General features: G+C 38.3%; 2 pseudogenes; both read left to right on the forward strand.

Moving 5' to 3' along the window:
* The first annotated feature begins 317 nt into the window (after positions 1-317).
* Positions 318-1190, forward strand: LOC111817035 (annotated as a pseudogene).
* Positions 1191-14439: 13249 nt separating this feature from the next.
* LOC101577027 overlaps positions 14440-15369 on the forward strand; it is a 27199-nt pseudogene continuing 26269 nt past the window's right edge.

Below are 15369 nucleotides of genomic sequence, written 5' to 3' on the forward strand. Positions count from 1 at the left end.
AGAAAAAAATTCAAAATATGCACCTAGTAAAGCTGAGAAAGGCAACAAACTCTTGTAGGAACTGATAGGATTCAGTATTGAAAAAATGTTGTATGCAGAGAAGCAATGAGAACTAAACAGTAAAATTAATCAATTGGATCTAATTAACAGTCACGAGATACTTTATCCAACAGTAGAAAAATACACATTCCTTTTAAGCTCATGTTTAATATCTATCAGAACCAATATGCTTCAGAATTGAAGCCACAGGAATGAGGAGTGGGTATGGAGGGCACACTCCACAGTACTTTTTCCAGACACGCTTGTCCTTTACAATGATGCAAATGCTACTTCACACTGAACAGACACTGAAACTCTTCTTGAAGAGACTGGTGCTTGTGTAACAGTATGAAAAGTTAGATGCCAGAGGAGGACTGTGCTTAGTGAACTAATTCTTCCAGCCCACAGTAATCTCCTTGGACCCATTACCTTGCATTCATAGTGAAATTAGATCACTTTCCACCCTGAGGCTCTTCACTGATCCCTACCAAAAGACAGCCTCTCCAGACAAAAACAGTGTTTATATACGGTCAGTATGCGCTCTCAGAAACACCAGCATTATTAGTGAAGGATATATTATATGGCTCATGGTCTACTGCGAAGCATTTATCTATGGTGTGGGAGCAAAACTCAAAGAACTGCTTTCTGTTTCTGCAACCAGGTGTTCCTTTAGTCAATAATCTCAAACAAAATGTACAGATTTATGCTGGGCATCTCTTGAATTCCTTAAAAAAGAGAAACCTGAAGGTGTCTTCTGTTACATGAGTATAACGGTGGTTGGCCTTTACTCAAAAGAGTCCTGGAATTTTGTCTTTGGACAGGTCTCTCTGACAGAGGGTGAGGGGGTCTACCAGATGCACCAGGTGTGCAGGGATTTCTCTACCTCAAGATTTGAAGACTCAGTGAAGAAACTCCACAAAAAATCTCACAATGACTCAGCATTTTTTATAATTATTGTAGTCCTGAATGCAGCAGTGTCTTATTGTTGTTATCCAGAAGACCCTAACTCATGAGATAAGACACACATTTGGACTGTGTCACTCTCAACAGCTTCTGGTCTAATGCAAAGCTCCAACCACTTAGAAAAAACCCTCAATGATATTTTTCCTGTCTACACAAATTGCAGCATGCTCATGACTGCAATATTATAGAGAGATAAAAGGCCCTGGGAAGAGGATAAAGACCTTCAAATAGGAGTAACTAAAATAAATCCTGATACATTAAATAAATACACTTATGTTAAGAACAAAAATTATACAAAATATGTTGTAGACTACACTGGTATTAAACCAGAAGTCAGTAACTATCTAGAGATAGCAAGAAAATTCAAAAATATTTAAAGATAAAAGAAACTATACTTTTCAATGTCACATAATGCAAAGAAAATCTTGACAAAGAAATTCAAAATCATGTTAAACTATAGAAAATAGAAATATCAATTTTGTTTCTCTTCATGAGGTTTTTATTTATTTATTTATTTATTTATCCTCTCTTTTTCTTTACTCTCCCCCTTACATGGATAATTGGGGAATTCTTCGCCAAGTACCAGCAAGAGGTTTCTTGGACCAGCTATTGGGACAGAGAAAGTGAATGAAGGCTTCTGATTTTCTTTCAAGTCACTGCATTCATTTTGTGGTCATGCCTTGTTGTTCCTGTGATGTTTTTGTTGCACATTTTGCTAAATCAGCCTATTCTATGCATTTAGCCTAGACTGTAAATGACGTGTCCTCCATTTGTGTTTTGGTCAGAGGTCCCACCATGTCGCGTTGCCACGTGGCCAGCCTCCATTTTGTCTTGTGGCATGTCTATGTGTAACTTTTGCATGGATGTGTGTCACTGGCTCCTGCTATCTTTTTTATTTTAATTTCTTTTTTCCCTTTCTTTAAAAATAACTGAGGCAGAGTTGATGGCATACATCTGTAATCCCAGCACTTGTAGGGTGAGGTTGGAGGATCACTGTGAGTTCAAGGATAGCCTGGGCTACATAGCGAGACCCTGTCTCACAAAGAAAGAAGGAAGGAAAGAAGGAAAAAAGAAGAAAGGAAGGGAAGGAGGGAGGGAGGGAGGAAGCTGGCCTTACAAGCTAAGCCTCTGATTTTAAACAGCATATGTGCATAGGGAAAACGAGAGAAAAGAATCCTTTTCTTTTTCCCTGTAGGAAGGAAAAATTCCTTACTATCCCTTTAAGAACTCATTCAGCTTTTGCTGGTGGGAATGATTGATACATTGTGTCTACTTGAGAAGGTTCAAAAGCTTAACCAAGTGGCTCAGCAGGGAGCCAGGGTCCCTACTTTGTGAACACCCTGAGCCACTGCCAGAGGAGGGCAGGGGGATGATGGGGTGTGAAGGACACAGCCAAGGGCCTGTAGCCGGCTTAGGCCATAAGGGAGGAAAAGAGGCCCACTCTCTCCTCTTTTGCCCTTCTTGCTTTTGCTGTTTTCTATTGCCTGCCTCTTACCATGCCACCTTGCCTTGGAGCCAGCTGATGAAGGACTGAAACCTCCATGAACTGGGAGCTAAATAAACCTCTTCTTACTTAATATTGGGTGATGAGTACTCTGTCTCAGCAGCCAGAGAAGAGTAAACTAGACAGAATGAGTCCTTTTCTTTCTTTCCCTGTAGGAAGCAAAAACTCTTTACTATTCCTTTAAGAACTCAGGCAGCCTTTGCTGGTGTAAAACTTAGAAGCAAAGCTACAACCACAGGATCCCTTGCTGTGGCCCTGAGCAGATGCAGATGCGTGTGGCCAGGCAGATGCAGGCCCTTGGGCAGTAGCAGAGGTCTGCCCCATCCAGGCAGAACATAAGCCCTTTACCATGCCACAGGGGAGAAACTTGCCCATTTCAAAACGCCAAAGGTATCTGGCCAGAAGAGAGCACTCAGCCATTCCAAGAGCCTTCCTGAGCCTGGCTTTTGTGCTTTCCTGTTTAAATGCAGATAAGTTAAAGACCAATGCCTGACCCCTGAACAGAACAATATTTAGCATTTATAAATGTTGTAGGATTTACAAGGGAAATGATTTAATATAGGACACAGAATTTATAAGATTATTTCAAAATATTTACCTAAACAGGCAAAAGCTAAAGAGTGCAGGAGATCTGTCCACACAGTAGTGACCCCGAGAATCCAGCTGAGGACCTAGAGCCCACAGCAATCTCCTTTCTGAGTCTTTCTCGAGAATCTGCACTGGGGTAGCCCAAAGGTCAGTGGTGGAAGCTAGAAAGTCTGCATCAGTGGGATGAAGGATCTGGACTGGAGCCGGGAAGCAACTTCCAAAGAAGGACCAGAGCTCACAGGTCACAGTATCATAGGCAGCTATGTTAGGTAGAAATTAATAGCTGGTCAGACAGGGACAGGCATTTGAGGAAGTCAGTGCAAAAGATGAGAACACATTAAAACAGTGGCTGAAGGAACAACTGAAAAAGTCAACAGTCAGGCTTGCACACTTCCCTAAAGGATGAATGAAAATTTCAGGTTATACTATAACTGGCTCCACCCAGTTCATTAAATCCAGATATGCATCACATACCCTCATGGGTAACAAGAACAAGTGGACCAATCCCTTCCCCCAAATATTGTTATTTTGGAAGTCATAAATAAGCCAAGGTTAATGATGTCAGTCATGTGCCCTTGCTACATTCCTTGCTTCCCTATTGGATCAATAATAGTTAAGAGATTATACTTGTACATTTACTGGTTGATTATAGTCTGACTCATGTTGCACCCATATTGTAACTTAGCTGTATAAATTACCATTAACAAAGAGCCTTGGTGGCAGTCTGCTTAAGACCCCTCCTGTCTCTCAGAACCTCCTTTGTCCTTTGGAATCTTTCCTCAATTTCAGGGGACACAACCTTGGCATATCTGACATCCTGCAGCTTGAGAGTTATATAGCTCCTATATCAATAGCACACCAGCAGCAAAAGCCCACAGTAAGTCAGGCTTTCAGAGTATAAAGGCTATACAGCTGAGCCAGGGTGCCTCCCCTGAATCTCTAGGTGTGATTGACAGGAATGATTGACAGCATGCTGTCTCATCTTCAGGGCTGTCAACACACATGCTGGTCCTAGAATGCTCTCTGATCTTAATTAATATAGGATAGGCAGTACATATTTATGAACCGGTGGTGAGTTATGAGTAGAGTGAAGGTCAGGCTAGATGATTCAGCACATAGCATTTTTTTCTAGAGTATCAGAGAACTTTTGAGTCATGGTTACAGGATTTTCTACCTCTCTTAGGACAATGGAAGAAAGACTGGCTCTATGGTTCTGAATATTATTACCATGAATGGAAGCTCCATAGCTTTTAACTGTACTAACTGGAAAGGGTCCAAGAGGGTCCCAAAAGGGGAAATTTAAAACCTGACTAACTCCATCCTTGGCAAATCAGAGGTTCACTGACATCCATCACAGCAAAAGAATATTCAAGATGCATCAATAAGAGGCAGACAAAGACTTATTAGGCAGAATTCATAAAGTACGCACTCAGAGAAATAGGGTGAGTGGTCTCATGAGAGAGGACTATTAAATCTGCAGCTGAGAATATATAGTAGGGAACTTGGGAGGGGAAAGCTGCTTAACCTGTAAATCTATGGGAAGAGGGGAGGAAAGATAGTGTTTCTCTCCTGTAGAAGAAGGAAGTGATGGGGAAAAACTCATTCTATAAATAAAAAAGAATAGCTGAAGCCGGTTTTAAGTGAAAAAAAAATAGTCCATTTGCAGATGAAGGGAGACGACTTAAGTTAGCTTAAATAATTTTTACTGTATTTTGTTATGAACCTGCAGTTCCTTTAAAGTGCAATTTCACATTGCACTTTTTGTGTTAATGAAAGTACAATTTTTTATTTTTTTTATTTTTGCATCCAACAATAAAAAGCAGTTATACTGTGAGTTGTAGTCTGTAGGAGAAGCAGAAAGAAGCCCAATGCCTGCAGTCCATGCTCTTTACAGAAATGGTTCTGAACAACAGAATGAAACGCAGACCAAATGCTTGTGAAGATCTGTGGATCCATGTGACAATCAACATCTTCACACCCTGAAAAGAACAATACCAAATGCAGTATTTTCAGATTATAACACATTTAACACCTTCAGCCATCTACTGGGTTCTCAAATCAAATTGGCAACTGAAAGTTCACATCTACATGGGCTTGCTTGGCTAATGTCACCACTTCAGAGAGCTTTACAGCCCTCTAGCAGCTTCAAGTCCTCACAGGCAAGAACATTAAGCCCGCTGTCTGCTGTCAGTGCCGTGGCATCATCAGCTCATGGACCTCGTAACCGCACCACATCCTCAGCATTTCTTTCTTTTCTTTTTTTATTAATTTAGGCTACAGGTGTACAAGGTCTCACTATGTAGATCAGGTTCAGTGACCCTCCTGTTTTCAGCCTCCCAAGTGCTGGTATTATAGGCATGCGACACCATGCCCAGTCTATCATTTCTCACCTCATAACTTGCAGTATTCTTACTGGCTTTTTAACCTTCAACACACCTCTACATAGGCATGAGAGTATGGTAGTCTAACATGAAAATTAAACTATTTTAGTGGTCTCTGCCAAGTCTTTTGGCTTCTCAAACTGTCCTCACATAGTGAACTCACATGAACCATATTTTCATTAAACCACAAAATGTTGTTTATAGGAAAGAAATTAAATGTTGTGGCATACTAACATCTTTATCAACAACTTTATTCTCTTTCACCATCTGATACACTGAAAAATTATAAGGCACTGATCGCTGAAACTGTCCTTTACTGTTGATCACTAGCTCTGTACAATCTGTTTTCCAAACTTTAGATCACAAATGGTGAGATCCAACGACTATGCTTAAAAACAATCTAGTAGCACTTTCAACTCTGAGCATTGTAGGAGCACTTACTCGAGTAAAAGCATGTGAAATACAGATCCAAAGGGACTGTGCCTTGTCACATCTATAATACTAGGACTAAGCCTTCAAAAAGAATATTTGCTTTCAAATGTTTTTTCCAAGGACTGTACTACTCATAAGAGAATTTCATTTATTAAATAGAAGTTCACTGACTTAGGAAATTAAACCAAGACATCTAACTATGTATCATTACCATTGACAACATATGAGGTTACAGCACACAATTTAGAGTTCCACAGATAGAATGAATTTCAAGCGTCTATCGAAGGCTCCACTGACCAGGAAATAAGAAAACACTTTATGTGAAAATGTGTTGGAATATAAAAGAGTTATTTCTACTCTTGATGAAAAGGCAGAAAATAGGTATGAACTACCAACAAATTTAGTTAAGAGTGTCTATCATTAATGAAATGGAATTATACTTAGAAAATTCTAGTTTATAAAGACTGAAAGAAAAAATTGTTATTGTACTCTGCTAAATAGAATATTTGTTACTATGGGAACTGTAGTGTTTTAAAAGATATGCATATGTTAGTTATGTAAATATTCTCAGAAACATACATTATGCAAAATAATAACACTTCTAGTGTGAAATACTTGGGAAAAAATAATTGAAAAGACCTATAACAACTTTTTCTTAAGTAAGTACACGCCATGCCACCCCTGAACCCTGGGGGCAACGTGGTTGCTCCAAAACTGGGCATGGTGGCACACGTCTGTAATCCCAGCACTGGGGAGCCTGAGATAGGAGAATCACTACAAGTCCAACTGAGTAGTGAGACCCTATATCAACAAATGAAACCAACAAGCAAATAATTACAGGTGAAAATCATAAGAAGGTAAAGTAAAATGTCATACAAGTAAGTCTGTAATGAAGAAGTGCGTAAATGTTAAAGTGAAGTTAGTTTTGTTGTCTATTAGAGTTTAGGCCTGCCCAATAATGAATGGACCTCTCTAGGTGGTAATGAAGATTCTTATCTTACTTTCTTCTCACAGATTTATTTTGAGAAAGAAAGACTCTCACCAAATCACCACTTCCCCAATTCTGGGTATGTTAGCAAAGAATGTCATAGTATCACTTTGATTGAGTAGAAAACTGAATCAAATGGACTTTCAGGAAAACAAACAATTTAGAGACCAAGACATGGGAGAAATTAGAAGTAAAATGTGTTAATACATGAACCAAGTCTACACAGTGGTTGTAATTGCCGTGTGCTACTGCGACGGTTGTGTCTAGTTGTTTCCCCAAAGCCTCATGCAGCCGTGGGGCAGACTTCTAGAGTCTGTGTTAAGTCATGATCCACTGGGATTGTGGGTGTGAGTGCTGCATCCAGCCTGGGGCAGATCGTCTAAATGCAACTGGAGGGGGACAGACTTGCTCTCTGCAGCCATTGTTGCTGCCGCTTCTCCATTTTGCTCTCTTGCTGTTTGCTGCCGCCACAAGAAGTTGTTCTCTGCCACTCTGCCTTGGAGCCAGCCAAGTATGGACTAAAACCTCCAGTAACTGTCAGCTAAAGCAACCTTTCCTTCCTTCATTTGGGATGTCGGGTATTTGTCCCAGCAATGAGGGGAGAGTAACTGAGACAACTACAAAGATGTACTAATAAAAATTTAAAAAATAAAGAGTAGAGGAAAAAACAAACTAAGCTACTTGTGAGTAGAGGCACATCAGTATTTTCCTATACTTAGAAATATTAAAAATGAAAAATTGCTAGTAAGTGGGTAGAAGAGTGCCTTGTACTTGGTGGGGTGCTGAGCCGTCTGCTCCTAGGAATCCCTCTGTAATGTACGGTTATTCCTTAATAGAAATTTCTGAACTAGGATTCACAAGAGAGATGGAATTTCTATTGCCTCTTACTTTATTTGTTCATGGAAAATTATTTGGCCTTTCTAGATTTTATGCCTCCCATAACAGGATAACATTACATAATATTTATAGTCTTTTAATTAAAAATATTCTATGTGCAAGGAAGAAATGAACACCATTGCACTATTGTAAGTCAGCAAGATAAAACACGTCATAGTGAATGAAATTATATAAATCAAATATGCATAAAATGTCTCACTCACTGAAGTTCTGTGATGAAGTAGAATTGAGATGGAAACCGAAAAATGGCTAAGACTTTAATATGAATATCTATTTCTTGCTAAAAGGAAAGTAGAGACACAGGCAGCTTACTGAGTTAGTATATTTGAAATATCAAAACAAAATCTCTAAGGGGGTATTCTGGCCAAATGGAAGGTATATAAGGAAGCTACGTTACGTGGCAGCAGTCAGAAAAAATAGAATCAGTGGGACAATTCTGGCCTATTTTGTAAATAAAATTTTACTGGGTCCCAGCCATGCCATTTGTTTCCATTTTGTCTACAGCTGCTTTTCTGCTACAATAGGAGTGCTTGGTATTTGTGACAGAGACCATACAGCCAGCAAAATTTTAACTTATTCATTGTCTAGACCTGAAAGACAAGCTTGCTGACTGGAGCTTTAAGGATCATTGCACGGCCTTAGAAAAGTAAAATGGGAAGGTCCTGCCTGTGAGAAAGCCCCAAGTGATTTTTTTTCTGCAGCAGTTATTTCTTTGTTCTTTATTATTTTGGAGAGGATTCATATGAGAGTTCTTATACAATAAAAGACAATAAAGATTCCATGAAAAATATGAAGATCTAAGAATTCACAGCACCTAAATTTCTTAGTACAAGAAGGTTGATTTACCATGTATTTAAATGCCAGTAATTATGATGCTTGAAATACATGGCATTGTGCGCAACTTTGAATGTTATTGCATCTTTAGTATTAAACTATAAATCTTGAGCTGGCTTCAAGGATTAGGAGAATAGTTAACTATATAAGAACCTTCTCTGTACCTGGTAGATGGATGACGTATAAAAAGCCTTCATTCTTCCACAGTAGCTCATTTTTCCTTTATTCATCTACTCATTTATTTCCTTTTGGCCAAAAAGGAAATTCCTTCAAAAAGTTATATTGCTTGAAAGTATGGTAGAAGACATAACTCACCAAAATGTCAACCCCAATTTTCTTTTTCTTTTGCCTTTTTCCTTTTCTACATAAGAGAAATCTGGATGAGTCCTATTGTAAGTCGGGTTAACATAACATCTAATGGTTAATTTCATGTGACTGGCAAGGTCGATTGCTATTCCTCAAATATACTTAGTTTTAGAAGCTATCGGGCTGTAAAGATAATGATTCCATGGCTAGATCAATGTGGATTTTTCTTTCTTTTTTAATTTTTAGGACACTAGTTATTTAGTACTGAGATAAAAATTTTCAAACCATTTGGGCTTTCATTGAAATGAGTAAGGCTTCTCATGAAAATACTGCAAAAAAGAGAGAAGGCTTTGGAGATTTGAAATCACTACCCCCTACCACTTCATATCACCTAGTTGAGAAGTTTCAAGTCTTCCCACTATTTATTGTGGGATTGGAGTACGCCAGATGGGAGATTAATTCTGCGCTCTTTCTTGATAATCAGTGGCTTTTCCATCTCTCTATTTTAGATTTCATAGGTTTAAAATGAGACTAATCATCTCTTTTAAATAGTTTTTGAAAGTTTAAGAAAATATAGTAGGAATGCCTCATCTACACAAATATTTTCTACATCGATCATTTCTGCATAGAAATCAGATCACTCCTTGCTGCACAATCTCCAAAAAGTCTGTATGTTTAAACCAAATGCTAAGTGAATATAAGACAAACTATTATGTAAATTTTTATGATGGCCAAAAGTCTCCATAATTACAGTTTATTCTTTCTTAAAAGAACACACTTAAATATAATGCTATTAGGATTAATACCATAAGTTAGTATCATTGATATTCCTATCACTAGTAATACTATAATTGAAAAGAAAACCTTATTAAGTACGTGAAAACTCTGCTACTTACACATTGTCCTTGGGGATTTATAATCCTGAAAAAGTATTACTAAGCACCGAAGCTAATAGTGTACGTCCCAGAATCAATAATGGAAGCAGTGGTAACTGCCAATGCTCAAAGGTGGCTAAGAATGATTAGAGATCCTCCTTTATTGTAGTCACCACCCACATTGCAATTTCAAAACATATTGTAGAGACAAAGCAAATAGCAGATTACCCTTCCTGTATATCCGTATCCATACTAAAGATATCAGATTAAATTTCTGAAATGGTGGAAAGCAATCTTAAGTCTGACAAGGTGAAGGCGCTATGTGACATCTGACACAGGTAGCACCCTTATTCTTTTGTCTGCAGATAGTGTATATAAAGATAAAATAGCTATAACATAATATCCATATGTCTTCATAACTCATTACCGAGATGCAATATCTGACACCCACAACGTAAGGGAGGAAAAATTTATTTTGGCTTACAGTTTGAAGAGGTTTTGGGCCTGCAGTCAGTTGGCCCCGAGGCGGGGCAGCCTGGTGGAGGGCCATGGGACGTAGGAAGCAGCACAGTGTAGGTCCTGCCAGACTGGAAACCCACTCACAGGCCCATCCCTTCCTCCAGGCTCCCTCTGCCAACATTACACCCAGCCACAATCCGACCAGGTGACTGATCCAGTAATGCACGCCCTCGATCCAGTCACCGCCCAAAGCCCCAGCCATGAGTACAGTAGGCCTTGGTGGGGACATTTCAGTATCAACCATAATATCATACACAATACCTATGTACATTTCTGCCTTAATGATATGATCAATTCTGATTTTTAGACAAAAGGCTCCTCTGCAGAAGCTGTACAACTGAGCGATATTGCACAATTGGGATAGCAGTGCTGAAGGATGGAAAAGAGAGTTAAAAAAAATAAGTAAATCAGTAAGTCCTTTTCCAAAATATTTTGGTGATTTTCACAATGGCTCTGCTAAGCATCTGTAATCACCCTGGATCAATTATATGGCAAGTAATTGGCTTTTCTTCTCTCTCTTTCTTTCTTTCTTTCTCTCTTTCTTTCTTTCTTTCTTTCTTTTTTCTTTTTTCATTCTTTCTTTCCTTCTTTCCTTCCTTCCTTCCTTCCTCTCTTTCTTTCTTCTTTCCTTCCTTTCTCCTTTCTTTTTTCTTTCTGCTTTTAAAAGGAAAGAGTATGTGATGATAAACAATGGCCTTGAGAGAGATCACAATCTAGTCTTTAATCAAATGGCTGAGCACTTTGTTGTAACAGACTTTTAAGTTACTTGTTCTGAGGTTGGCAGAAGACAATTCAGTGTGAGAAATTTAAAGGACCATATCATGCTTGGTTAATTCTGAAAGTTCATCCAATTCATAGTTCAGTTATAAGGAAGGCAAGAAATTATCTTATAAAAGCAGCAAATTTAAAGGGTTTGTATGTTGTATGTTGAAAACAGGTTCTCACCTCACTCCTTAGAATCTCTCACATAAATATAGAAGAGAGAATTTAAGCACCAAGTAGGTGGGTGTCACTTATAAATGACCTTTTCAGATTTGTTATCTTTAATACCCACATGTCACCTCCACCAGTCTAAACATATATTCTCTTGTTCATGTCTCAAAGATGGTTTGTAAGTTTAAAATGTCATGTGATCTGCTTGAGAACTGCATACACTGCAAGCACCTGATAGAGCAAGAATTATAAATAAATATTATCAAAAGAAATTCAATAAAAGTAAGTTAACTTTAAAAACTGAAAAATACTGACAAAACCTGAAAATATTTGATCTTAAGGGGTGAAAATTTAACCTTAATAGCTCATTGCTAATGTAGTAATAATCTAAAGTTACAAGCAAATACTTTATAGATTTAAAAATCAACAAGGTTTTCATCATAGTTTGCAAAAGTACACACCTAAAGTTGCCACAAGGCACAGGTTTTATATCTCAATGTTAGATTATACTACAATGTGCAAGGTCAGCCAGTTAAATTATAGGATGCATTTAGATTAAAAAATAAAACTAATAAATAGAAAAATGTACGCTACTGCAACTGAATGGGAAAATAGAGTTCTGTGGCTTTTCTGTATACTCTGATTTTTCAAGAGTTAGAATTGTATTTTATTTCTAATTTTTATTATATTTCAGAAGGAGACTCTTATTATGTCATCCAAGCCTGGCTTGAATTCCAGGATTGAAGTGATCATTTACTTCGGCCACACCAGTAGCTGCAGAAAGGGATTTCTACTGCACACCACTTCCATAATCAGAATTTCAATAATGTTATGACAACTACTAGACAAATAGAGACATTTGTGGATTCATCAGTCTGTATAAAGCTGATAAAATTGCCTTAGATATCTGTATTTTTTTTTATTCTTTTGATTTGTACAGCGCTCTTCTGTGCTTAATAAACAATCATCTACCATTTGCAAAGTTTAATACATCTATTTGGGCTGTGGATTCCTGCCTAGAGCAGTCTCAGGCTAAAACTGTATATTCTTTGCTCTTACAAAGCAAAGGTTGTCTTTAAGGGCTTCTTAATTATAGTCCTTTGCAATTAAGGCTCAATGTTCCTGTATCCATTGGTTACAATCAGAAGATTTGAGTGAAGGAATAATCCCATGTGAATAGGATTTAGTCAGCAAGTGTTTATTGAAGTATTCTAAATAGCTTAATAAAAGGGTTCTTTTAATTGGACCTGTTGAAGTAATTGTCTTACTCATAATTTACATAAAGACAGTGGCTACATGATTCTCATTAACTTAATTTTCAATATATGTGGAGCATATAGCTTATGATTTTAAGTTATCTTGCCTTATCTCTGGTATGCATTAGTTAGCTTATCTCATTCTGAGAAGTATCTACAAGGGCATTTCTGCCATGTTTGAAAACTGACTCTGTGGCCATGCCTCCCAGAATGTGACTGATACCATCTGGAATATCTGAAAATTGGTACAAAGTGAAAACTGAAGTAATTTAGGTTTCTTAAAAATATACTTAAAAGGAAAAAATACTTAATTAGAAAATCTTAGTTTTTAGTAAAATTTTAAAAAGTAAAATTACAGAAACTTTTAATCATTAAACATAAGCTATTAATATTTCATCAAATACAAAACAATGTATCAGTGGACTAATGAACCTGCTTAGGCAGGAGCAGGGATCGAAGTTTCATCCCTGGTAGGCCATGCTGGCCCCAACCCTTAAGCCGCTGAGACAGCAATGGAGACTGAGCATGGTGGTGCACGCCTGTAATCCCAGCGCTTGGGAAGCTGAAGACAGGAGGATCACTAGGAGTCCAATCTCTGTAGTGAGACCCTTTAAACCCTGTACTAAATACGTAATAGTAAATAAATATAATAAGCTCTTTTTATTTTTTTAAGAAAAGGACAATATAAGTAGCATTATCAGTGGCAAAGAGTGACACTGAGAGTATTTTACTTTTTCAGCGATGAGGAACTGAAATCCTGCTTCATATAAGTTTCTAACATTAATTTTAAAATAAAATATTTTAAAATGTATACTATATTTGTCATAAAATATATGTCATAACTGTCATAAATAATTATATGCCATACTTGTAAATTTCAGAAATTTAATTTTTTTCAAAATAACATGTAGTTTTATTGAAAGAGAAGTTACTAATAAAAGGCTTAATGTAAGTAAAATGCTATTGTAGATTCCAGTAAAAACTGAATCTTACATTGTACTACTTTTCTGTCCGTTTTGTTCAATTTCTTTCATACATGCTTTCCTACTCTCTCTTTAAAATATATTTACATAACTGTGATTTAAAATTAGACCTAAATGAATGTAAGTTGAATATTTTTAACAAATAGATAATGGCTGATAAAATGCATGAAAAAATAATTTGTGGTTTTGATACTTGCATATTGACAAAAAGTAGTATTAGGGAATCCCAAACTTTCCCTTTTATTTTATTTATTTATTTATTTATTTTTGTATTTTAGTTAGGGTCTATAGGGTCTCACTATATAGATCTGACTCATAGTGATCTGCTCAGCCTCACAAGAGGTGGGATTACAGGTGCACACCTCCATCCCCGGTTTCCAAATTTTTCAAGTAGTCTGCTGTGACCACAAGAGTAAAAAAAAGAAAGATAATTTCCATTTGATCTTTAAAAGTCAATAATCTGCTCTGTAGTAATCAATACCTAACATTCACAGAAGAATGAAGTGACCTGATCTTATATAAAGTATTAGGAAATTTTTATGAGATATTTTGTGACTTTCCTAGATTACACAATTAAGGCGAAAATAAATAAATTGATTCTCCCAAAATCCTATCTATTCTTACTACCAACCTTGCCTTCCATCAAGATATTCAGCTACTTCAAATTCTGGCAATTACACCTTCATGAAGGAATATTTTTAGTACTTAAGTGCGTTGCAGAAACGACAAGCGTGCTGTAGATATTCTAAAATATTCAATATTTGGTAAGTGACTTTTTTTGGTTTTGCTAAACAGTGAATTTCTGTATTTTTTCCAAAACACATGCTTCTCTTATTAAGCTTTATTGATCTTCCAGGGTGGCGCGCCGAGTCCAGCGTCCTAGGGCAGCTTGAGTCGGGGGTCTCGGGGAGCGGGACCGCGACGGCGGCCCCGCGGGCGGGATGTTTCAAGAATTCAGTACGTGGTTTGGCCTGCGGTCACCAGGGACTGACAGCGAGACGTGGCCGGAAGACACTCCGCCCGAGCTGCGCTCCGAGACGGCGGCGCAGCCCAGGGACGAGCAGCGTCCCGAGGACCAGGAGCTCCTCCACCAGGCCGAAGGCCTCGGCAAGTGTCTGTTCAACTTTGCAAGTGCTGCCACCAAAAAGGTAACTGAGTCACTTGCTGAAACAGCCCAGAAGATAAAGAAATCCATAGAAGAAGGAAAAATAGATGACATCATTGACAAGACAATTACAGGAGACTTTCAGAAGGAACAGAAAAAATGTGTTGAGGAGCAACACACAAAGAAGTCTGAAGCAGCCGCACCCCCTTGGGTGGACAGTAATGATGAGGAAACCATTCAGCAACAAATCCTGGCCTTAGCAGTTGACAAGAGGAATTTCCTTCATGAGCCTCCAGCTGGTGCGCAGTTTCACTTTGACTTTGAGCAGATGTGCCCTGTTGCCTTGGTCATGCTGCAGAGGATGAGCTGCTGAGCAAGATGCGCTTCGCCCTGGTTCCCAAGCTCCTGAAGGAGGAGGTGTTCTGGAGCAAGCAATCAGCGCAGCTCACGGCCCTGGCCGCTCAGCAGCAGGCCTCGGGCAAGGAGGCTAAGAGCGGCAGGGCTGATGCTGACTCGCCGGCCCAAAACGCCACCTGTTGTAATCAGATCTCAGTTTAAAACTCAATAGGATGAGGAAGAAATGTCCACAAGCCCAGGCGTCTCTGAGTTCGTCAGGGATGCATTCGATGCCTGTAACTTAAATCAGGAGGACTTAAGGAGAGAAATGGAACCACTTGTGCTTGACAAAAGGGAAGAGGAGACAGCCACCCTGGATGGGGATTCTGCCGACTGGGAGAAAGAACTGCAACAGGAGCTTCAGGAGTAC

This window comes from Octodon degus, unplaced genomic scaffold, assembly GCF_000260255.1.
Source record: "Octodon degus isolate 3935 unplaced genomic scaffold, OctDeg1.0 scaffold00047, whole genome shotgun sequence".
Lineage (NCBI taxonomy): Eukaryota > Metazoa > Chordata > Mammalia > Rodentia > Octodontidae > Octodon > Octodon degus.